The sequence below is a fragment of the Notechis scutatus genome, chromosome 3 (genome assembly GCF_049901735.1).
Source record: "Notechis scutatus isolate UNSWTSFEM ecotype Mainland chromosome 3, rNotScu1.2, whole genome shotgun sequence".
Classification (NCBI taxonomy): domain Eukaryota; kingdom Metazoa; phylum Chordata; class Lepidosauria; order Squamata; family Elapidae; genus Notechis; species Notechis scutatus.
The window spans coordinates 25,123,258-25,148,274 of record NC_142011.1 but is presented as its reverse complement, the minus strand read 5'-3'; the positions used below and the strand labels follow the sequence as shown (position 1 = coordinate 25,148,274).

At 39.3% G+C, this 25,017-nt stretch overlaps 1 protein-coding gene across 1 annotated transcript in view; it reads right to left on the bottom strand.

Moving 5' to 3' along the window:
• Positions 1-25,017, bottom strand: part of LOC113410502 (thyrotropin-releasing hormone receptor-like) — a 42,754-nt gene that overhangs the window by 5,648 nt on the left and 12,089 nt on the right. The window lies entirely within an intron of this gene.

Genomic DNA, 25,017 nt, shown 5'->3' with positions numbered 1-25,017 from the left:
TTTCTAGTGTGCAGTGCTCTATAGCATCGTTTTGAGGGTAGGAATTGAAACAGTTTATGTCCAGGATGTGAGGGGTCTGTAAATATTTTCACAGCCCTCTTTTTGGCTCATGCAGTATACAGGTCCTCAATGGAAGGCAGATTGGTATTAATTGTCTTTTCTGCAGTTCTAATTATCCTTTGAAGTCTTGCATAGATGGGCACTAACATTTTCCTCCAATAATTTAGAGATTGGTGTACTGGGTATGGCAATGGGGAAAGCCGATCAATGGGATGGGCATTAAATCTTAGCAAAAACTGGCATTGGAGAATGGTTTTCCTGTCAAACTATTCCAAGCAATAAGGGATTTGTGCTCAAATTGCTCTTGAGATCATTATTAAACATCTGTTGCTTCAGTTCCAGTGAGGCCTTCTTGAAGATCAGTGTGGTTAAATATTGAACTGATTTTATATTTGAAACTATGCTATGCTAATATGTAATTATGCTGCAAGGTCAGGAAAGCTAGGAAGACTAATTTGTCCAAAATTGAGGTAGCTGAGTTACAAGACTCGATAGAACTTATTCCAGTTTCCAAGTACAATAAAGTATTGGAGATACTCACAACAAAATTCTTTAAAATGTAGAGTGTATTACTGCTAAAAAGATTGATTCATAGGGATTATGAATCTGCATTGTGTTTAGCAGATGGCTAATTACATTCCATCTAAAGATATTCGTTGCAGCCAGTGTATAATTGCTACCATTAAAATTTCAAAATGGAATTTGCAAATCTGTGGGCTCTGAGAGAAATTATTCTTAGTGTTTCTTTTCACATTGTCAGTCACTGAAATGAAATGCTCAGATATTTCAATATCTTAATATGTTTACTAGAAAACCCATTAATGGATAACTAGTTGAGTGATGGTAGGTGATTATTTTTTTGAGAAAACTGCTTCTTTCCTTTCCTCTTAATGAATTATTAATCATTTCTCTTTACAATAAAAGGAAAAGGCTTGGGGTTCGATCAGAGGGTTTTTTTTGTATTATAGGCAGGGTAACTGTATAAATAGGGGGGGGGGGAACCAAAACAAGTTGTTGAATAAATTGGGTTGGCACTAAAATCAGGGATAAAACTCAAGAAATTGTGCCTTCCCAACACTGTTTGCTACTTTATGGAAGATCTTAAGGAGAATTGGAGTAATTTCTACAGAGATTACTCCAGGCTTGTATGTGGCTCTGTAACCTCAATTTTTAACAAATATCAACAGCGGCCTTTGGATGGGAATTCAAACAGGAACAGATTAGCAGTGTCACAAACAAATCTGCACAAAACATTACTGAATAATATCATGAGCAAGGAAAGAAGGCAGTGATCAGTGGAGAAGGTAGTGAGACCCATTAACATTGTCTGATGACTAACATCAACATCTCATAGGCATTTGCGGGAGGGCAACAATCAAATTTGCTTAGTGACATTAATTCCAGACATTCATATATTTCTGTGTGATGATGTAATATAAGTATAAAATAAAATGATGCAATTAGAATTTGAATCATGATTCACAACACATCCACTTTGGTATCAGTTTGGTTAGAAATAGATGCATACATCCCTCCCTCGTGTGATTGGTCAGGACTCATTGGCAAAGAGAATAAGCACTTTCTGGAACTGCTTAATGATAAAAAGGATGTTAGATTGGACATTATTTCTGTGGTCTTGTGTTCACTACTTCCACATATATGAAGCAGTGATGAAGATTGCACACAAATATGTTTTAGAGTAGATAAAATGCTTCTTTATCTACTCTAAAACATACTTGGGTGCAATCTTCATCACTACTTCATATGAGGTAAAAGGTGGTGAACACAAGACTACAGTAATTTCCTCCCAGTCAGGGAAAAAGAACAATTGGCACATCAGAAGAAGCAGTACAAAGGCCTTTCTGATCACAACTTTCACCTGAGCATTGAATAGGAGTTGTGAGCCCTGGGGGAAAAAAACCAGATTGCACACCACTCTTAAAAGGAGAAATGCAAATTCAGAAATGGAACGTCCCTGAATCTAGATAGCCTAAATACTTACAATCATTTGGTTTTGGTTTGAGTAAGAGATGTTTACTCCCATCCAAACTTACACAACTCCCAGGCATTGGGACAGAACTTCAATGGGCTCTCTTGTCTGGCTCAGAATAAAAATATATACTTGGATATCATTAGCTTACTGATGATACTGAACACCAAACTGGCAGATATCCTCACCCAGTGGTTTGATGTAGATGCTGAAAAGGAGGGGAGAGAGAGAGTGGTACCCTAAAGCAACCCAGAAAGGAGAGTCTGTGCAATGACATATCCCCCCAACCTTGATTGGAAAGGAAGAGAACCACTATAGAACAGTGCCTCTAAACTCCATCCTATAGAGCTGGTTCAGAAGCTATGGACAATGATATCAAAAGGTACTGAGAGATCAAGGACGACAAGGATAGATTACCACCTCTGTCCCAGTTCTGATAAAGGTCATCTACAACCAAGGACATGACAACCAAAACTGCCTCAGTGCTATATCGTGGCCTGCAACCTAACTGAAATGGGGCTAGATAATCCTTCAGGATTCTCATGTATTGTGGACTTCTCAACAACCTTTCCCAGAAACAGAAAACTGTAGACTGGTCAATAGCTATTGAAAATTGTTCAAGCCAAGGAGGGCCTATTGAAGAAGAGACACACCACTACCACTTTTTAGGCAGGAAGTAGCTCCCTGCCCTTCAATGAGCCTGAAACCAATACACCAATAAAACAAAATATAAACTGATATATTTTTATTGAGATATACTACAGCTAGTGAAAGTTAAAGCCATTGCTTAAAGTGAAATCAGATCAAATCAGACTTGCTTCTCTCTGAATATCATAATATAAAAGAGGTATATTTAAACAGTACTAATAACTCAATTGTGCAGATTAAATGTAAACCTTGACTATGTAACAGAATGGTCAATCAAATGGCAACTTCAAATCTCAACAAATAAATGCTCTGTCTTACATATTGGCAGAAAAAAAATAAGAAAATAAAATACAAGCTAAATAGTCAAGATCTTGTTGAGGATCCAAACTTTGTCAAGGACCTTGGAGTACTCATCTCAAATGATCTAAGTGCTAGAGCCCACTGTAACTACATAGCCAAAAAGGCATTAAGGGGTGTTAATCTAATCCTACGTAGCTTCTTCCCTGGTAATAGCACACTACTAACTAGAGCATACAAAACATTTGCTAGACCTATACTTGAATACAGCTCATCAGTCTGGAACCCATATCATGTATCTGATATTAACACAATTGAAAAAGTCCAGAAATATTTCACAAGAAGAGTTCTCCGCTCCTCTACTCATTGCAGAATACCTTATGTCATCAGACTCGAAATTCTAGACCTAGATAATCTAGAACTACACCGCCTTCGGTCCGATCTAAATATAGTATATATAATATCATATATTGCAATGTCCTACCTGCAAATGAATACTTCAGCTTCAATCATAACAATACAAGAGTACACAATAGATACAAACTCAAGGTTAACTGCACCAAACTTGAGTGCAGAAAATACGACTTCAGGAACAGAGTGGTCAATGTTCGGAATACTCTCGCTGACTCTGTGGTTTCTTCCCCAAACCCCAAAAACTTTAACCTTAGGCTGTCTACTATTGACCTCGCCCCCTTCCTAAGTGCACCAATCGTTCCTACCGTCCCTGTCCTTTTGTTTTTTATTTTTCTTATAAGAATCTCATGTATTCAAAACTATATTTATTCTTATACCTGTACCTTGTAAGCGATTGACAAATTAAATAAATGTAAATGTAAGTCCTGATAATAGAATTTTTTATTATTTCTACTTATATAGTTTTATAGTTTCAAAATGTATCTAAGAAATTCTATACTTTTTCTTTATCAAATTGGGTTTGCTATAAACCAAGCTACGTTTCATGGTTTTAATTGGCCATCCTAATAAAGTGGAATTACAGTGTTTTATCATCACCTCTCAGACTTCAAAGTAGGTTTTCACTATGATTTATTGTCTATCAGACCTTTCAGTGAAATAAAGGTTCCCGCCAACTCCATGTTTCAGTTGATTAGAGAGGCCAATAAGTTTGTTTTATGCAACTCTTCCAAGCAACCCTCTCTAATCCAGAATTGGCTCAGATCCAGGTTGTAACAGGTCTTACCATCCAGTACTTTTGATCCCTTGTTCATGGAAACTTTAAAATGTCAAATTGAGTTCAAATGAAGTCTAAGCTATTCCAGTTGTCTTAGATTTCATTTCAACCACATCTTGCCCAGCCCTACTTGTGTCGCATATTTGACATTTACAAATGACTAGTGGTGCTTCAGTCATACAGCTGAGTGAAAGAATAGGCAACCAGTCCACTGGAATCAGCAAGGCCAACAATTTTTGAACCTTTGTCTTGGGATGATGAGTGGGGGGATTTTAAAAAACCACCCAGATGCCCTAAACCTTCAAGAGGCTTAAGGTTGTTATTCCACTCCTTAGCTCCTTCATCCCAATTGTTGCTATTTTCCAGAACTTCAACCTCAGAAGTCAGAAGTTTAGTCTGACCCCCTCTACTGATAATATTATATAATTAGACATCAATCTTGCAATCCTCAGACAGAATGTAAAGGCTACATTATAATAAAGTTAATTCTATATTAATAAATTATAACTGATATGTTTAATAGTTTTGATACATTTTCAACTACTGGGATATATTAAACATATTGCAAATTATGTTGCAACCCGCTCATTTCACTGAAGCCATTCAGAAGTATTTATAATAAATAAATGCATAAAATACGGGCTCACACTTCAGCTGGAAAGAATCCTGAGTAGTATATTATATAAACTATGATATTTCTGCTTCGTACATTTTGGCAGATAAAAGCAGGGGTGGGATTAAACATTTTTAACAACTGGTTCTGTGGGCATGGCTTAGGTGGTGGGCGTGGCTTGGTGGTCATGTGACTGAGGGGACGTGGCTTGGTGGTCATGTTATTGGCTGGGTATGGCCAACTCAATATCACTCACATCGAGGCACGCATCTCCTCGCCTGGCCTCTCATGACTGTGGGGATGCTGCAACAGTGTGAAAAATGGTCATAAGTCACTTTTTTCAGTGCCATTGTAACTTTGAATGGTCACTCCACACAAGCAAAGTACCAGCAAAGGAGAGGAAAAAAACTCCTGAGACAGGAAGTCTAGTCCTGCCAAGAATGCAATAAGGGTTAACGGAGAGGCAGTTTCTGTAAGCAACACCAGAATGTTTCCTTTCTGCCTTCCTTACAGGATTAGGCCAGTGATTTCTTCTAATAACCGGTTCTCTGAACTGCTTAGAATGTTAACAACCGGTTCTAGCGAATAGGTGCAAACTGGTAGAATCCCACCCCTAGATAAAAGCAAGAACAAAATCTTAATCAATTCTCCTTTTTATTTTCGGAATCTCCTTGAATGAAATCTAAAGGTGTTCTACCTGTAGGGCATTCCAAATAATGAGACCTGACTAGCCTAAGACTATAGACTGCCCTTATGAAGCCATGATTCAAATAGAGAATTTTGGTCTGTGTGGTATTAATTCCTCAATGCTGGAAGTTTGATATGCAGATTCCAAGACTTCGGCTTACTTTATTTTAGCAATGACTTTTTTTAGAATTCACAGTGAAAATGGAAATCTCCATGACAGAAATGAAATGGCCTAGTCTCTGCATTGAACTAGTGCTTTGATAATAATAGATTATCTTGCTCCAGATTTTCAAGAAAACTATCTGAATATCCTGAATAGGTATCAGTACTGTTTAGCTCCTTCCATCTGCCTTAAACCGCTTAAGAAAAGAAGCTGAACTTAAATTAAGAACAGCATCTTGATTGCTCTTTGTGTATTTAGCTGGAAATTGTTTTCACTGTGTTAATCAAATGTAATGCTTAATGTGTTTTCTTTTTAACTCCCAAAGTGATTTTTTTTCTGCCAAATATATTCAGAGAGAGAGAGAGAGAGAGAGATAGATAGAGAGATTTTGCACTTGATTTGTCTGTCTGATGCACTGCCAGTATTTTTTGAACAAACTGAGGGCATCATTTTGAATTAAACACATACAGTGGGATACCATCACTGATTCATCTACAAGATTTTGTAGAGATAGCAATGACTAGGAATTTTTACTACCATGAAATTCATATTTTTAAAGGTGGGGGGATCCGGTTACTCTGAATAATATTTTACTTCCCAGACATAATGCTCCATTGTTCTCAGAATACTAATGAAGTATTGATACGCATATTTTCAAATATTGCACTGTATATTTTTAAAATAATTGCAGTAGAAACTTATGTTAGCAAACCAGGTCTGAATTCAAGTCTGGAAAGGTTTGAATAACCATTAAAATATGTGTTTATTTCTGTAATTGCTGTCAAAATTTTCAACAAGATCGCAATAAATCACTCACTAGGCTGATTTTGTGGGAAGCCAAGAATGAGGTGTAGAATAGACTGATAATCACAGTTTGCAAATTGTTTACAAAATGATCCTGTCTGTTCTGGGTATCTGTCTTCCTGCCTTGCTAGTTTCCTCCTTGACATTATATAGAATGAAACAACCTGTAAAATCCATAAAGAAATAATTTTAGAAGTATACAAACTTCCGTACAATACTATAATAAAAAACCCTTTTTATGAGACAATGGAAAGGAGTATAAAAAACTGCATTTGCCAACAGTAAAAGTTGACACCTGTGTTCTTTTCATTTCCAACCATTGTTAGTAGGAAATAAATGTCAGGAAAACCTGTATCGCTGAGGATATATTGGATCCTCCCATCTTTTCATTTCGAGAAAAGGTCCCAGAATTTCATTTAGAATGACCCTCCAAATGACCTTGGATGAGGTTAATACTTGAAAATCCTGGAATTCCAACATTTTGGGGGCATCTAGCAGAGGAAGGCAATGTTAGGTTAGGGGAAGGGACAATAATTTTGAATCATTTTCTTAAGGAGGATATCATTTAAAAACAGAACTCTATTTCCATGGCATTCTTCGTATGTTACACAAGTACCGGTAATTCCATTTTTTTCTAAAGATAAAGTTAATCTATCATGCCTTCTTTCTGCTAGACCCATTCTAGATCTTGTCAATTGTTGAATTCCTATACAAATACAAATATACTCTTTAATAAACCGTTTGAGGAACTTGCCTAACAAAGCTAACAATTGTGTAATTTCCTAGCCCTTTTTTCTGTTTTTCCAAGAGAGAAAAAATATTTGCACTTTTCCATTTTGTTTGGACTTTGCCAATTTTCCTGGAATTCTCAAATATTATAGTTAGTGGTTTGCAATCAACTCTTCTAGTTTACTCAATGCCCTAGGATAGCATTTATCTGGCCCTGGAGATTTGAATTCACTTAAATTAATCTGAAAAAGTTTTTTTTTTATTGTTTGGGACATTTTTTTTTTGCAAGCCTTATCTTATTCTGAGCTCTAGTTTTCCTCACAAACACTCCTAAAAATTCTGGAAATTGATTCTTATTCATCTTTGATTATATACCTTTCTTTCCATTTCCTATATGGTCCCCTTTCAGGATTTTAAAGTGGTCTCTATGTATCCATACTTCAGATGTTTCCCATTCTTCCCCCTCCTAGGAATTGTTTGTGAGTAAGTCTTTGGTATTTCCTATTTGCAAAATTTGCCAACTTTTCTATTTCAGAATAGTGAGCTGTTGGATCTGAATTATCTTCTACTTCAGCTCACAAAACCCACTCTTTTGAAGTTCAGTACATTTCTGATTTTCTCTCTTTCCCCCTTTTTCATTAACATCAACAATTCAATGATAATGTAGTCAATTTCCCCCAAGATTCTGCTCATCTTCACTTCTTCAATCAATTCCTCTTGATCAATGAGGACTGGGTCCAGAATAGGAGATCCCCTTATTCCTTCTTCCACTTTCTAACAAATATAATTGCCTACCAGAGAGGACAACAATTTGTTGTACTTCCATTTGAATGCTCAAATGTTATTTGAAGAATAGGACTAGCAAAAGTTAGACCTTTATGCATAGTAGAATACTGTCAATACATATCTACGCACACTTAAAATATTCAGGTAATTCAACTGTTCTTACTGCCAGATAGAGAATAGCAGATTTAACTTTGAAAACAATATTTGTTTTAAATGGCAGGGGAACATTAAAAAAACTGACTTTCTTGCTTGCCAGAAGGGTGCTTGTTGAGCAAAATATAATGTTGCAAAGAACAGATATTAGACGAATGATGTTTTAAATGAAAATTGGAAGGGAATATTCTTTATCACTTCATATGTAACATTTTGGATACCTTTTTAAAAAAATCATTATAATAATTGCTTTTAATTATTCTATCTCTCCCACTGTAGATACAAAAGTAAGATATACATGTTGTTCAATCATTCAGTTATTTCCGGCTCTTCATACATTGTGGCTCCTCTTTGTTCCTCTGTTGTCTCTGGGTTATTTTTAATTTCTTCTTATTGTTGACTTTTTCTTATATCACGAGCAGCTAAGAATCTATCTATGATTGCAGTGGGATATAATTGTAATAAATACATCAATAACCCAATGGACATCATTTTTTACGTGTCAGTATTTGCTTCACTGACTTTTTGTAATGTCATACTTATGTCATCAATAATAGAATTTAGCCCCCTTGGCTTCTGCAGGTCACTTTTTCAACTACCTATGATTTTTCTAAGCTGGATAGTATTTCCAATGATCCCTGCTGCTGCATTTTGTAACAATATTACCTAAGCTTTAATTTCCTTATTAATGCTTACAATTAACAATTCTGCTTTTTAAGACATCAAGTATCCAGTTTTACTCTTCTTGCAATCCAATTTTTTTCCCAACCATTTGCTGCAATGGTAAGTTTTTTCTTCATCCAGCCTTATTCACTCTTCCTCTTTGTATAGAGAGAACAGCAAATCCACTTCCACTTTTGCCACCTACTTTAATACTTCATGTTTCCCCCTTCTTTTTCTGACCTTGCTGTCAAGGAGAGGTAATGTTTCAGCATCCAACTCAGGTAGGTCATGCAACAATATTAGAGAGTCAATTCTACTCAGCTTTCACTGCTGCTTGTCCTTCAGGGGTGTCTGTAGGGAGGGGGGGTTGTTAAAAGAGGGTTGCCGCCACTATCATCTCATCTTCTTTTAACGATCCCATAATCCCTTGCGGGGTGGAGTCTGGGCAACTAAATGGAGCTCGCAGAGTGTTTGATGGCCGGATGCCCTTCCCATCACCAAAGTAGTTCAGCAGGTATATTCTTAGTGTGCCTAGAGAGAGAAATATCTGCCTCTACCTAGGATCAAACTCACAGCCTCCTGATTGTGAGGTGAGAACTCCACCTCTAGGCCATTGTACCACTCCATGGTAGCCACCACTATGTAACCTAATATTTCCCCTTTCTTTTTAAAAAAGCACACATATATGTAAAAAGGGAAAAGATTCTGTCTGATATCCTAATTTTTTTACACCTCTGTTATCCCCACCACCCTCACCCCTCCAAAAGCACATCAAATGTATTTTCTAAAAAAAATCATGAATAATATCAAATGTAGCTTTGCCTTCAACCATACAAGATGACAAAGAATAACAGACTGCCCTGTATGGAGAAAGAAAAGTTGGGTATTGTGTTGTAATCATCAACCAGGAATCGATTTTGAAACCCTTTATTTGTTTGTAAAGATTGAAAGTATTCCAATGGTGACACTCTGAAATAGCTTCTTGAAAATTTCATCCTCCTCCAGATATTGAGTAATTTTCTTTTTGAGCATTTGGAAAGTATTAGACAACCTATGACATATTGGGTCGTCCTTTCAGAAATATTTCCTGATCAGATTTCTCAATGCTTTCAACAATGACTGAACTTCTAATGGATTGACTTCACTGGATGCATTGTTGGGATACTTTCAGAAATTTATTTGCCTTGAAAAAAAAGCTTATGTTGAATTAAATAGCATAGTCAAACATCAGTACAGGAAATGTTTTGTGACATTTTTTATTACGTTATAAACTGTTTTATAAAATTTGCCAAATTTTAATTCCATGGGCATCATGAGTGTCAGATTTTGGACATTTTCTGTACCTTAGCTCATTTGAGATACCTTGGTTCAAAAATTGCTGCCTTTTGACATCCCTTTTTGCCCAGTTACAGGTTAAGAAACAAGAATTTTAGTGGTATATTGATTCCTCTTTCTCTACTGAACTGATTGCAGGAATGGGTTTCATTTTTTGCTTATTGATAATTGACAACATTGCTTCTCATTTCTTTGACAATGCTAAGAAGTTGAATAGGGTTAGGGAAATGACACAGCAATCAAATGAAAACTGCAAGAGGAAGAAGCATCATATCATACTTTTAGAGTGAGATGTTTGAACTGATTCTCTGAACTTTCAGTATATTCAGAAGTAAAACAAAATAAAGCCAGTTCAGCTTTTGAGAGGAAGGTACACAATACTTTCTAATAAGAATGAAAGCAGTTTCAAAAAGGGAGAATTTCCTATGGGATACACCAACTAATGTCTGCCAGATACATATATTGGAACAATTAATCTCAGAGATTCTGTTGCTCAGCTTTGAGGTCTGGGAATTGCAGCCAAATATATATGCAGGATAGCAGGCTGCCAATAGCTGAAATATACAGTTTTGTCTGGTACCATCTCATCCAGGAGTGTTGGCAGAACATCATCAAAAATGTCATGTTGCAGTCAAAGCTCTTCCTCTTTTAACAATGGGAGAAGATTTGATCAAACCACAGTGGTCATTACCTTGCTTGTTTATTTTCCTGTCTTTTAAAAAATGTCCCAAACTTCATAGATGAAAGAATATCTAAGTAACGATGACATTGATTGCTCAAAAAAGGGGATCAGAAAATGGGGAGACAGAGTTTCTAAACTGAAATTGGCAATTTTCAAAAGAGGATTCAAATAATGCTTCAAGCAGTTAATCTTACATGAAATGACAGCAATGTCTGCCACAGGTTTTCTTGGATTCTCATTGAAAATTACAGTCGCCTTTTTAAATCACTGTAAAATGACAGATCTATATTTTAAGGCTTAGTAGAGGACAATCCCCTATTAGAACCATCTCCCTTTGCCTAATGGTTCCAAGTGTAGTCCAAAGCAGATAGCAAGTATAAGATATGTGGAGTTCAGCTTCCAAAATTCCCCAGCCATCATTGGATTGAGAAACACTGGTCTAAAATTCAAGAATTGTTCAAGGAAAGGAGAGATACCCATCTACAGACTTATGACCACAACTGAATCAAAATTTCTGTTGTTAAGCGAGATAAATGTTAAGTGAATTGTGCCTCATTTTACAACCTTTCTTGCCACAGTTGTTGAGTAATTCACTGCAGTTGTTCAGTTAGTAACACATTTATTAAGTGAATTTGTCTTCCACATGGACTTTGCTTGTCAGAAGTTTGCAAAAAGTGGTGACCTCAGGACACTGCACTGCCAAGCATCTGAATTTTGATCATGTGACCATGGGGATGCTGAAATGGCCATGTGAAAAGCAGTCATAAGTCACTTTTTTCAGTGGTGTTGTAACTTCAAACTGTCACTAATCAAATGGTTCTAAGTCCACGACTATCTGTACATTTGCTGGCCAGCAGATTGAGAAACTACTCAAGCCATTCGGTCCAATTCTTCTTCACTAAAAGGAAGGGTAGATCTTTTCTTGAAATAAAAAGAGTACCACCTATTTTTGATCATTTGTCCTTTAGCATAGATAGGATATTCTGGGCAAGAAATTTCTCACTCCTGTTAAGCATATTCCATACTAATTCCCCCCCCGCCCCCTGAGACCGAGATGTCTATTTAAATGTGGAAATGAAAAATTGGAAGGAGGTCTGAGTCCAAAACATGGATATCAGAATAAAGGATGAATTTTGGCAGTACTAGAAACAACATGCAAATCTTCATGCATTATATGAAAGGCTTGGAGTCACTAGCACAGGTAGCACAGCTTTCTGATATAGCCTTATGCTATCATCAGTCATTGCTAAGAACTGCTTCATTTTTTCATTATACCAGTTACTGAGCTGCAGAACAATCTTCTGCCCTCTTTGATGTGTCTTTTGGATGATATATTGTTAATTAAGCTCTGTCCTTTAATGAGAGAGAGATTGTTTTCTTCCATCTCGTCATTCACGTCTTCAGACTTTCCCCTCACAGTGAGCCTCAAAGCAGCATCCAGAAGCAGGAATAAGAAATCAGTTTCTAAAATGGAAGGAAATATTCTAAAGTCTGTTTGCACAGTATTCCAAGCAGGCTTTGTCTGGCTTTAGGAAAAATGAGAAAATATTTGTCTTCACTAACCTTCATGAACATTAATATAGTCATTCTGGTATATCCTTGAAATATAAGCAAATTTCTCATTGTTGGAATAAGAAGCCATTGTTTTGCTTTATAATGCAGAATAAAGAGTGTAGAGGATTGAAGGAAAGAGATTGAACAACTGGTTTGAGAAATGGAGGGAGACTGAGTCTCCACATATGAAGATTAGGCTCTGAAGGATGGATTGAGCTGAAACTTGTCTAAGCAACTACTATATGTCAACTTCCTACCCCCATACTAAGAATTTAAAAAGCTTAATTATATTCTCATCTTAAAAATGGAAGATTCCACAGAGAACAATAAACAATGTGAAATATTTAATGCAAATATTTCATATATTTTTAACTGTTGGGCTAAAAATATAAATCAAAGATAGTGATGGTTCACACAGTTAATAAATATTTTAGTCCTCTGACTCAGTCCTTGGTTTTAAAGAAGAAATCTTACTTGTGTACCTCAAAGATTACTATACTGCACACAGGAAGTTAGTTCATTGGATTTTGTTTTTTTGTTAGTTGTATGAAGCTGTAATTTTCCTTATATATTTCAAAGAAAAGTACACAATAGACCTTTATAAAATGATGCTTTTACTAGTAGAAGAAAAGATAGTTAATTAACAGGGCTAAAATTACTGGAACCCTTCTCTGTGTTTTTACCCAAACAGAACTTTGATTTGATTTGATTTCTGTAGCAATTCATCTCAACAAATGACTCTAGGCGGCATACATCATCAAACATAAAAACAATAAAAAATAAATTAAAAGAACATGATTTACTTTCTACAAGTTTACCTAAGCCATTAGTAATGCACGGGTGAGTTATGAGAGTGGAAAATTAAGATCCAATCAAGATATTAAGAAAAAGTGGGAGGCCTCCCTCTACTGGATAAAAATGCCACTGATTTCACTCTCATGCATAAGTTCTACTAAATAAAAATAGGATTTTTTTTCCATGAATAAAATTAGTCTCTACCAATTTTTCTTAGTATATTTTTATATAATACAATTATAACAGCATCACATTCCTTCTATATAGAAATTTCAATAATAATAATAATAATAATAATAAGTGTGGATCATCGACATTGCCATACTGGTGACAGCATAATCGACGAGAAACAACTTGAAAAAGTCACCAGATATCAAGACTTGAGAATCGAACTGCAGAGACTCTGGCATAAACCAGTGTAGGTGGTTCCAGTGGTACTCGGCACACTGGGTGCTGTGCCTAAAGACCTAGGCAAGCACTTAAAAACAATTGGTGCTGACAAGATCACCATTGATCAGCTGCAGAAGGCCACCTTACTGGGATCTGCTCGCATAATCTGCCGATACATCACGCAGTCCTAAACACTTGGGAAGTGTTCAACCAGTGATTTGTGATGCGAAACCCAGCATAGTTACCTTGTTTGCTGTGTATACTGTCATTTTTGTGTAGTATAATAATAATAATAATAATAATAATAATAATAATAATAATAATAATAATAATAATAATAATAATAATAATAATGATGATGATGTCTACATCAGGCATGTGTGATATAGTCAACAAAAGAATGTTGTAATGTTTTAATTCTTCTACTAAATTGTGTCTTTTGATTTCTCTGTCTTGCTTGTGCTGCTAGAAACATATCAACAACCACTGCAAGAGGCAAATATTTTTTGTAAGATATGCATTTACCTAGATAAAAAGGGGGCATGATTATTTTGGTCTTTCATATCTTGTTTTTATATATCTTCTACCCCTTCTGATTGTTTTTGGAGTTGAATTATTATGGTAACTTTAACTATATAAAAGTTTACTGATCTGATGTGTGTATGTTGTATATATAATTACACACACACACACACACACACACACAATACACATTGACATATTTTTTACTCTTGTCTCCTTTCTGCATTACTCATAGCAGTAATGCATTACTCATTGGTTTGATTAACAGATACTGTAGTTGGACAGATTAAACCTTATCAAGCAATTAACTCTAATCTATTTCCACAAATTAGATATCAACATTTGCCAATCTCAAATTTATGTGACACGGCTTCTCTGAAATCCAGAAACCTAATTCTAGAGGCTCCACAACCCAGAGAAGCCTATGGGTATGGTGATTTACATTGATATCATTTCTACCTGTAGATGTTGCATTTAATGCCCAGCCTAATTGCATACCTTTTAAGACAGGACCATCAACATAGCTTCACTAACCCCTAACTGAAAAAAACATGTAGAGAGAGAGAGCCACTATCAATTATAGTTTTGTTTATAGATCCTTTGGACTCATTGTAGAAAAATGGCATATAAAACATTGAATTTGGTGTTTTATTTTAAACTTTCTAAATCCTAAATGTTTTCCTTTTGGCTGATCAGGAAACATAACAATAAAACTATTTCTTTTGAGAAAGATTTGAGGACCTCCTACAAGGAATATATCTACTGTACAATGCATTCATAATCAGAAAGACGTTTGAAGAATACAACTGGTAACTGCATTCTATATTTCTTTGATTATGCTTCTGTGCAGGTATATATGAATCTTTACAATCATTCTGAATTAGAGGAATTAATAAAACTTCATGTAAAAGTAAGAGCTATTTTATAAGAGGTGGCAGTGTAACACTCTCCATACCTGGATATAATAGTTGGCAATTACAGAGTAACACCACTTATTTTTGATAACAACCTTCTTTTTCCTTTCTTGTTTTGTGGGGAAAGCAGTTTTCCTCTTTAATCTTGGACAGGGAGAAAATCAATTTACTCTCTAAACAAAGCTAGGTGTTTATAAGGCAGTCTGTTGGGGAAAATCTTTATTGGACAGGTGGGAGGTATACATAATGTACGTGACTGGGTTATCATTTCCTTCAATTGCTCTGGGTTTGTATAGGGGGAAAAGCACAATCCCAGTAGGAAAGCATTTTGTATAAGGTGCAAATGGGAAAGAAAGGGAGAAACAGTAGGGGAGAAGTCAGAAAGCTGGGGTGGCACACAAAGGAAGGATTGGGTGACACAGAAACGAGAAAGTCAGTAATGTGCATTGTTGTAAACCCACATCTAATTTCCCATTCTGGGATGCCAGCTTGGCATGACAGTAAATGATGATCACTGATTTGCCCTTTGCTGCTTCTGATCAGGAGTGCTAGGAGGGCTTGTAAAGCAGGTCATAGTCTCTTATAGTCATAGTATCCCTTCATCATTAGAACGCAACTCTTATAGTATCTCTTCATCATTGGAAGAATTCAGGAAAACCAAGATTCATGCTTACTAACATGCGTTCTACATTTATTAGAAAAATAGTAGAAGCAGTTTGGCATGGTAGTTACAGAGATAGGCAGATCACAGAAGAAAGTAATATCTGGAGTCTTACCACTCTGCAGTTTTTCTTAAGAAAAGCATATACTTAGATATTCCTGTTCATAATTTCTCAGTGACTTGATGAATAGTAAAAATCTGGTTGGTATGCTTCCTCCTGCACTGCACTTCATAAATCTATCTCATTATCACCTCTTGCATTGTTTCAGACAAAATTCTGCCTAATAAGTTCTCAAGAACACTAAACAAATTCCCTCTGTAATTGTTACAGTCATTCTTGTTACCTTTTCCTGAGATAAGGCAACAATGAGAGTATTTTTAATCATTAGGCAAGGATCCATTCCTCACACAAATTACATATCTACCCTACAACCAAACCACATTAGCAGTTGAACATGTATTCAATTACACCATCTATAACTATGGCCTCATCATCTACTGTATTCTCAGAACAATTCTATCCGTTTTTTCTTGGTCACTAATATTTATAGCATCAGGGGTGCAAGTTGTTCTGCAGCATGTATTCCATCTCCTAGATTCTGGAATGCAGGCAACAATACACTGGCTAGCAAGTAGTCTCTACATAACAAATCCTAACTTGAATAGCATTTAATAACTGGAACTTTGGGGATAAAACTGAACATTGGTTGTGTTTGTGGCATAGTATCAAAAATGTCCCCACACTGCCTAGTCCCATTAGTAGGAAAAGCTGTGTATGGCATGGATATGATTAAGGCTGGTAACTATGTCTATTCCTTCTCTATATTACTGTACACCTCCATACCATTGCTGAAAATTTCCAGAATATTTTCTTTTACAAAAGAGTTTGTTAGACTGCTTATAATTTCATTGGAAAATTGTTTATGTGGTGGGTTTTGAGCTCACATTTTACTGCAAGGTTGTAAAGCACATTGGAGCATTTTATACTTAGTTGTTTATCTTGCTACATCACTTCAGCATCCTGTAGCCTCTCTACTTATTCATCTTCATGCTCTACAAAATCCACAGTGGGGGAATTCTTTCCAACATTTGGATTTAATTGGAATATGTGGGAATCCAGGAGGGTTTCACAATATTGACAGGATGGCTCTCTGAAAGATGAAAGGCAAGACCAATCGCAATTCCCTACACTTTGTTAGCCTGCCTGATAAGATCATGCAAACAACCTATGTGCAATCTTATGGAAATTTCACTGTTTTTATTTCATTTTTGGAGTGTTTTTTCAATAAAATTAATGTAAATAATTTTTACTACAGGAAAATATCAGGAAACTTTCATCCATCGCATTTTCCATTTTGTATGTGATGCACAGTTTGCCATTAAATTGTTACAGGTGGTGATGAAGATTCAAATAGTAACAACTCTTGGAAGTTTTAAGAGCTGGACCCCTTCTCTGTTTATTGAACAAAAGTAGATTATCTGAAGACCTCAGCCTGGAATACCCTTAACATTCATCACTAATTGTAATTTTCCTACTCCAATCAACTCAAGGAGCCTGGTTCACAAGGAAGTGTATATAAAATTATCTCAGAAATTATTTATAATCGCATGAATCAGACATATATCACACCACATACAATGGACTTTGCACCCTTATTAAATAGGGTTAGAATCACAACCTTCAATGTACAATGATTAATAGAACATCAGAGTTCTGGATCACAGGAATTGTTGGTTCCTTTGGAACCTGGACAGGCAACATTTTAGAACTAGCAATAGATTTGTTTTACTATAATGTTTTCATAGCAGGAGGATACAGAGAACTGAATATAATTATAGTCATAACTGTAACTATAATGCATTCTATTTTTTGCTTATCTCCAGTAAGATGGGAGTCATATCTCAGATATTTGTTTATCACTTTGGCAATGTCATTAGAGCAGGGGACAGGCTCCCAGGGTTGCAAAAAAGAGAGTTGATACCTCCCATGGCTGAACATTCATTCTCCTTTGTTTGATTCTTACTCTCCTTCTGTGATGACCAAGATAGCGCTGACAACAGCTGCCTCAGTGAAATGCTCTCTAATGGTTTCTTTATTCCTTATTATTATCTGCAATTCACTATGGATTGCATACTCACAAGACCATCTGCTAAGAATTAGGCAATGTTTCCTTAACCCCCACCTGTCTTTGCAAATGCGGAGGAGATTCTAACCAATTCCCCGGTGCTATGGATTACAACAAAGAACGCAAAGAAGCGACCACGCCGGAAGAGAAGATGAGGTAAACGAGCGGGAATTTTAAACAGACTAAGGAATGGGGGGGGGGAACTCCTCTCCCTTCAATCTTTCTGACTAATTTACGCTCATTGGCTAACAAGATGGATGAAATTCATCTCTTAAATAGATGGAATTCTGATTTTCATAATTCAGCTGTTCTTTGTTTTATTGAAACCTGGCTTAATCCACAAATTCATGGGGATTCACTATACACATCCCAGGATTTAGATCAGACAGAATTGAAGAGACATTTAGATCAGATAGAATTGAAGAGACATCAGGTAAAACAAAGGGTGGAGGATTATGTTTATATATCAACAACAGCTGGTCTCAGGATATAACTCTAATATATAAGTTTTGTGATGAAAACTTAGTGTCATCACATATCAACTGCAAGCCATTTCCACGTGAGTTCTCCTTTCTCTCCTTTCCACGTGAGTTCTCCTCATTTCTCCTAATAGCTGTGTATGTTCCTCCACAACCCTGTGTAAACAAGGCATTACGAACTCTTGCTGATCAAATTATGGAGGCTGAAGCCAAACACCCAGCTTCCCTTCCCATCATTTTAGGAGATTTCAATCAAGCAAATTTAAGGAAAGAGCTCCCAAAAGAGCCACCAGAGGCAAAAATACTTTAGACCAGGGGTCCCCAACCACCGGGCCGTGGACCGGTACCGGTCCGTGGATCACTTTGCACTGGGCCGCAAAGAAAATAAAAATAAAATAAAAATGGCGGCTTTCTTCGCCTTCAGTGAATGCTGCTGGGATCAGGGATCAAGGACACAAATGAAAGAAGGGGAGGGAGGAAGCAACCAAAGCCTGTCCTACTCTCTGGCTCAGTGGCTTCGGTTTCCTCCCGCCTCGTTCCTCTCTCAGTCTCTCTCTCGCTCCTCCACCAGCCCAGGAAGAAACTGCTTCAAAGAAGCCGGCAGGGTGACTTTTCCTGTCGGCACAGCTCCCCCGAAGCGCCCGTTCACCCCCACCCCACCGCCAATCAATCCAGGTTCAATCCAGTGCTCCGTTCTGCCTGCCTGCCTTTGTTTCTGTTTTTTTCGGAGCAGCTTCGGCTGAGAATAATAACTATTCGCCTCTTTTACTCAGCCGAAGCTGCTCCGAAACCACCAGAAACGAAGGCAGGCAGGCAGCAACGGAGCACTGGATTGAACTGCGGGCGGCGGGTGGGGGTGAACGGGCGCTCGGAAGAGCTGCGCCGACAGGAAAAGCCACCCTGCTGGCTTCTTTGAAGCAGTTTCTTCCTGGGCTGGTGGAGGAGCGAGAGAGCGACTGAGAGAGGAACGAGGCAGACACCTGAAGGATGAGGCTGAGGGAGGGAGGGAGACACCTGAGGGATGGGGCTGAGGAAGGCAGGGCCGAGAGGTGGGGCTTCTCAGCCGTCCTGCAGGGACTTGTCCTGAGCCGCGGAGACAGCCGTGGGCCGCCACCGCCCAGCGCTCAGTTTTGAAGGTGCTCCTCAGCCCGGTGCAGTTCCTGAATCTGCAGCTGAAACCCTCCGTTTTAAATGTCCCAATAGAAGAGAATATCTGTCGCTCAGGGTTGCAATGAGGAGGCATTGGCGCTCCCTGAACTTGGTGGTTTGCTGGCAGACGTTTTATTACCCGACTAGGTAACAACATCAGATGTTACCTAGTCAGGTAATGAAACGTCTGCAAGCAAACCACCAAACTCGGACTCCCCGTCCTTGAAAAAGTGTTTCTGCGTGAAACTGGTCCCTGGTACAAAAAAGGTTGGGGACCACTGCTTTAGACCACTGCTACACAACAGTAAAAGATGCTTATAGGTCTTTACCATGAGCAGCTGTGGGACACTCTGACCACTGCATGATTCACCTTGTACCTGCCTACAGACAAAGACTTAAAACCATTAAACTAACAACTAAATCAGTGAAGACTTGGTCAGATGAGGCAAAGCTGAAACTCCAGGCCTACCTTGATTGCACTGATTGGAATGTTTTTGAAGATGCCTCTGCAGACCTAGATAAGCTCACAAATACTGTAACATCATATGTTAGCTTCTGCAAAGACTTATGTGTACCAACAAGGAACCTGCAAATATATAGTAACAATAAATCTTGGTTCACAGCTAAACTTAAGCAGCTACGTCGTTCCAAAGAGGAAGCCTACAGAAAAGGTGACAGAATGCTATACTACCAGGCCAGAAACATATTAACAAGAGAGATCAGAGCAGCAAAAAGAAGCTACTCTGAAACGTTAAAGAATCAATTCTTAACAAATGAACCAGCAAACATGTGGAAAACTCTTAAAAACATTACTGGCTTCAGCAAACCTCCTTCCCAGGCAGAAGGAAAACAACGACTAGCAGATGACCTGAATGTGTTTTACTGCAGGTTTGAAAAGAAACTACAGCCACCTATCTCCACAACCCCCATCTCAAACACACCAACAACAGCCAAGCCTCCTACAACTGGCCCCAATCCATTGGGCTCACAACCTCTGGTGATCACAGAAAAAGAAGTGCAAGATCTATCACACAGACAGAAGCCAGAAAAAGTACCAGGGCCAGACAAGATAACTCCTTCTTGCTTAAAAGTCTGCGCTGACCAATTGGCCCCATCCTCACCCCAATCTTCAATAGATCACTAGAGATGTGCTATGTTCCTTCCTGCTTCCTCCTTCAAACGTTCTACCATCATCCCAGTGCCAAAGAAGCCCTCCATCAAGGAACTGAATGACTACAGACCAGTTGTTCTAACATCTGTAGTTATGAAAATCTTTGAAAGGCTTGTGCTGTCCCACCTGAAAACCATCACGGATCCACTGTTAGATCCCATGCAGTTTGCATACCGAGAAAATAGATCGACAGATGATGCTGTTAACATGGCTCTGCATTACATCCTACAACACCTTGAATCTCCAAATACCTATGCAAGGGTTCTCTTTGTAGACTTCAGTTCAGCATTCAATACTATCATTCCAGACACTCTTCTAAGTAAATTAAATCAACTAGCAGTACCTGAACACATTTGTAAGTGGATCATAAGCTTTCTAACAGACAGGAAGCAGCAGGTTAAGCTAGGCGGAATCACATCCGATACCTGTACAATCAGCACAGGGCCCTCCCAAGGCTGTGTGCTATCTCCACTTCTCTTCTCCCTATATACCAATGACTGCATCTCAAACGATCCATCTGTTAAAATACTGAAGTTTGCTGATGACACAACAGTGATTGGTCTCATTTGAGACAACGATGCATACAGACAGGAGGTTATACAACTTGTCTCGTGTTGTAACTGGAACAATCTGGAACTGAACACACTCAAAACAGTAGAAATGGTGGTAGACTTTAGAAGAAACCCTCCTATACTACCACCTCTTACAATACTAGACAACACAGTATCAACAGTAGAGACCTTCAACTTTCTAGGTTCTACTATATCACATGACCTAAAATGGACACCTAACATAAAAAACATCATCAAAAAAGCACAACAAAGAATGTTCTTTCTGCACCAACTCAGAAAGCTCAAACTGCCCAAAGAGCTGCTGATACAGTTCTACAGAGGATTATTGAGACTGATGCGCTTCGTCTAAAGCTTTACGTGCAACCGGCCAATTAAGTTGAAGTTGAGATATCCAGTCGCTCAACGATTGAACACTGGGGTTTTCGCCAGGTAGTTCAGGTATGGGCACAAAATCTTGCCCTGTTGCTATTTTGAAAGGAGTAAACCCCGTACTGCTGTGAACAGAGTTATTGTATGCCACCTCCGCAAAAGGCAGTAACTCCACCCAGTTGTCTTGCTGATAATTTATGTAACATCTGAGGTATTGCTCTAGCACCCCGTTAGTTCTCTCGCAAGCCCCATTAGTTTGAGGATGGTGGGCGGAGCTTAAGCTCTGGGTGGAGCCTATTAACTTCAAAAATTCCCTCCAGAAGTTCGAGGTAAATTGGACTCCTCGGTCAGAAACTACACGCTCAGGTACATGCAACCTGTAGACATGAATAATGAACAGTCTGGCCAATGTCTTCGCCGAAGGGATTTTGGAGCAAGGGATGAAGTGGGCTTGTTTGGAGAACAAGTCAGTCACTACCCAAATGACTGTGTGTCCACTGCTTTCGGGTAGGTCTACTATAAAGTCCATGGAAATTTCCTTCCAAGGAGCAGTTGGCTGAGCCACATTTTGCAGCAAACCTGGTGGTTTACCAGGAGGTCTTTTTGCTGAAGCGCAAACTGGACAACTCGCCACATAAGTGTCGATGTCCTTTTTCAACGAAGGCCACCAGAACTGCCGTTTGACCAAATGTAGAGTCTTTACAAACCCAAAATGACCAGCCACTTTGGAATCATGAGTTTGTTGTAACACTTGGCTTCTCAGGTTTTGAGGTACATACAATTTCGCACCTATCCAGGCTAGACCATCTTGAACGATGCAGTTATTCGAATTTGCCAGGAACCACTCATCCATTTTCAAAGCCTCCTTAAATTGTTCCATCAGGTCAGTGGACAAATCTCTCTCCTGTTTTCTCTTTTGTGCGCGGGTAACTACGGGGGCAGCCAGCTGTGTAGTGGACACGATTGGCCTTATCACTTCTTTACGAATACTGTTGTATTGAGGCATTCTAGACAAAGCATCTGCCATAAAAATTTTTCCCCCTGGAATATATTTCAAGGAGAAATTGAATCGCTTGAAAAACTGAGCCCACCTAACTTGCTTAGGAGATAGCTTCCGAGGAGTTTTTAAAGCTTCCAGATTTTTATGGTCAGTCCATACCTCAAATGGGTGCTTCGCTCCTTCCAGAAAATGCCTCCACGCTAGTAAAGCCCAGCGGACTGCAAACGCTTCCTTCTCCCAAACGGCCCATCTCCTTTCAGTGTCAGTCAATTTACGAGAGGTGTAAGCGCACAGTTGTAGTGTCCCTTTCTCGTTTAACTGAAGTAAGACCGCCCCCACCGCCACATCGCTCGCATCAGCTTGGATCACGAACGGGGCATCCATGTCTGGGTGTTTCAGTACTAGTTCTGCAGCAAAAAGTCTTTTAAGCTTTTCAAATGCAGCTTGGCACTCCATGGTCCAATTCAACGGTTAACTGGGCTTTGGTTTTAATTCCCCCTTTGTTTTCAGGAGGTTGGTGATGGGCATGGCTATTTTAGCAAAAGACGGGATGAATTGCCAATAGAAGTTGGCAAAACCAAGAAAACTTTGAAGTTGTTTACGGGTTCTCGGTGGGGCCCAGTCCAATACAGCTCGCACTTTCTCTGGGTCCATCTCAATGCCCTCGAGGGAGATACGATATCCCAAATAGTCGATTTTTTCTTGATGGAACTCACATTTGGACAGTTTGGCGTACAATTTGGCTGCCCTCAGCTTGTGCAACACAGAGCGTACCAATTTCACATGTTCGTCTCTAGTCTCCGTGTAGATGAGAATATCATCAAGGTAGACTATAACCCCCTTGTATAAATGTTCGTGAAGCACTTGATTGATCATTTGCATGAAAACAGCAGGCGCCCCCGTAGGCCGAAAGGAAGAACATTGAACTGGAAACAACCCATTGGGCAGTTGAACGCAGTCTTCCACTCGTCCCCCTCTTTAATCCGGATTCGGTAGTACGCCTCCAACTTTGTGAAAATCTTCCCCTTTGCCAAGAGGGCTAACATGTCCTTCATCAGAGGGAGGGGGTACACGTTCTCCACAGACACTGCGTTCAGGTTTCTGTAATCAACCACCAGACGTTTGGAGCCATCTTTCTTCTCGCGGAACATCACAGGGGCCGCCACTCGAGGTCTGGCAGGTGTGATGAAACCACGTTTCAGGTTCTTGTCGATAAACGCTCTCAGTTCTTCCAGCTCCCCCGGTGTCATCGAATACAGCTTCGGTTTCGGGAGCGTCACCCCCGGTAGAAATTCAATACTGCAATCGGTTGACCGATGGGGAGGGAGCTCGTTGGAAGCCTCTTCACTAAACACCTCTCTTAAGTCCCAGTACTCCTTCGGGATTTTCTCCTCCCCCTCCATGCGTTCGACACCTGCGGAAGCTGCCTCGGCCGGAACTTGCGGCTTCGGATGGGATTTCTCCTCCCCTTCCGGATAGTGTTGCTCCTCCCCTTCCAGTGGCTGATTGGTGCGGATGCGTATCCACCCCTCTCTCCAGTTCACCTGGGGATTCCACTTCCAAAGCCAGGGTAATCCCAATATTAGAGGCTGTTCCATCCCAGGGGCTACAATAAAACATAGGATCTCGCGGTGAGTTCCCATGGTCATCTCTAAGGGTTCCGTTATAAAACGTGCTGGGCAACCTCCCGCCACAGATCCATCCAGTTGACAGAAAGCTATGGGCGTTCTTAAAGTTCTCAGTCCAATGCCCATACCCTTAACTACTTTCATGTTAATTACGCACCTCGTGCACCCCGAGTCCAATAAGGCCAACATCTCTCCCTCGGTCCCAGAGGTAGGCTCCCTTAACTTTATTGGGATGGTCATGGGCCCTTGGTTAGGACTTACCGGGACATCATCTTCCGAGTCGGTCTCGCTCTCGTCGAGTGGGGTTGGAGGTCCCAGCTCCTCTCCCGCCGAAAGGGCGACCTCTACAACCTCTCTCATCTTCAGCCCGGTTTCGCGAGGCTTGGTTGAGGGGTTTTCGGGCTTCCTCCCTGGGCCCCGCGCTTTTGGTAGGTCCGACTTGACCCGGCAATCCGCCATCCAGTGGCCCTCCTTCCCGCAACGGAAACAGGCTGTGGTCTTGGCTCTTGCCACCATTCCTCCCCTTTGGGGGGTGGAGGTCTCTCGGAAACGTGGGGGGAGTGGTTTTCTCCAGACTGGACCTCCTCTGTGTCTGCTTCGAGTTAGATCAATATCCACCTCTTCCGCCAGCAAGTACCACGACTGCAAATCACGTGGGTCCCTTCGGGAGATGCACGTGTGGTATACATCTTCATTTAAGCCATCTTTGTAGGCTTCTACCAGGGCTCCTTGGGACCAACCTTGGATGTGGTATGCCAGCTGCCTGAACTCTTGGCTGTAGTCTGCAACCGATCTTCCCCCTTGGGTTAGAGTCTTCATTCTGATCCTAGCCCTTCTCTCTGCCAAAGGGTCCTCAAACCTTCTCCTCAATGCAGTCATGAAAACATC